This window comes from Sinocyclocheilus anshuiensis, unplaced genomic scaffold, assembly GCF_001515605.1.
Source record: "Sinocyclocheilus anshuiensis isolate Anshui unplaced genomic scaffold, SAMN03320099.WGS_v1.1 scaffold323, whole genome shotgun sequence".
In the NCBI taxonomy this organism is placed as follows: Eukaryota; Metazoa; Chordata; class Actinopteri; order Cypriniformes; family Cyprinidae; genus Sinocyclocheilus; species Sinocyclocheilus anshuiensis.
The window spans coordinates 268,557-270,352 of NW_015548198.1; positions in this window are offsets into that span (position 1 = coordinate 268,557).

The following is a 1,796-nucleotide window of genomic DNA, read 5'->3' on the forward strand; positions in this document are numbered from 1 at the left end:
GCAACCACTGTCTCCCAGCCGTAAGTGGCAGGTGTGTGTTCGATTGTTCTGCACCTTTGACATCGCTTGTTGTTGTCTATTCTACGGACAACAACGTCCGAAAGGGGGGATTTGTAAAGTCTGGACCAATCAGACCAATCAGACACACCACTTTTCATTAGATTTAACAAATCTATTATTCATTAGATTAACAAATCGTCACAGACCCCTCACCCAATAAACATACTGGGTGCCAGGTTGTCTGCGAACGACACCAGGCCCCTGGTCACCATGGCAACCAATGCTGATATCACTGGTTTTATTGCCCAAAGGAATGCCTTAATCATGCAGATTTATGCTACATGCTCTGTGTAGAATTGTACAGTAAGAAAGTTATTTCCCTTAACCAGGAAATTAACGTTCTTAGAATTGACAGACAGTTGACCCTGAGAGGTCAAGTAAATACTTACAGCGGATCTAAATATTTATAATTAATTATAACTAGTTATGATTAATTATTCATATTTCCCCTTGAGCTGATTCGCTACACTCTGTAGATTGTCACTTGGAACAAAACAATACTCGATCACAAAACGAGCTGACAGAATTTTACTCACTTCCAGCTCAAGCTATAACTTGTAAAGTATATGTTTACACCATCAACACGACTTCATCCAAAACTTTCATTTACATTTACATTTATTCATTTAGCAGACGCTTTTATCCAAAGCGACTTACAATTGGGTAATACATTAAGCGATTAATCTTAAAGAGGCAAACAGACACAGGAAGTGCTCGTAATACCAAGTTTCAGCCATTGTTCATTGTTCAGTACAAGCTAGACAGAGAAAGATGAAAGAAAGAAGAAGTTTTTTTTTTTAGGACGAAGTCAGATAGTGACGAAAAAGGTGAGTTTTCAGCTGTCGCTTGAAAATTGTCAGGGATTCAGTATTCCGGATAGGGGTGGGAAGATCATTCCACCAGCCAGGAACGAAATTGTTCTGGAAAGTGATTTTGTGCCTCTTTGTGATGGTACCACGAGGCATCGCTCACTAGTAGATCTCAGACTTCTGGAGGGGAGACTTTCTTATTTCCCCCACTAATTTTCTGTAAAAAGCAGTCCAAACATTTCACCATTTCTTCTTGCCCATCATCCGCTATGTTTGTTTACTCTAAAGTCAGGTTTGATGCAAGAGATTTTGATTAAAGTCATTATTTTTGTTTTCTTTGCTCACAAAAAGTATTATTGTATTCTCATAAAATTAAAGTTAAACCACTGATGTCACATGGATCAACAATATCCTTACTACGTTTCTGGGCCATTCACGTGGTAGTTCCCTTGCTGTCTATGGAGGATCAGAAAGCACTTGTATTTGATCAAAAATATCTTAATTTGTGTTCCGAAGATGAACGAAGATCTTACGGGTTTGGAACGACAAGAGGGTGAGTAATTAATGACAGAATTTTCATTTTTGGGTAAACTATCCCTTTAAGAAACTGTTAGTGCTGGATCAGGATCATTACAGAACATCAGAGACACATGCACATTCTTTACTGACAACAATTGCACTGAACCTCTCTGTTAGCAGTTCCTTCACATGTACAGATGTAGAGAAGTATGAGCGGGTGTCAAGATGTGTGTGCAGTTCTTACCCATTCTCTTGTGTTCTGCATTGCTGGTTCTGTGTTCTAAAGAGAGTGAGGAAGGAGAGGACTATGGTAATACTGCAAATGAAAAACCCTAAATGCTAAAAACAAACATGCAGACAGTGCAACCAAAGATGGTTCTTAAGATCACTCAAACTGGGTTTAATACC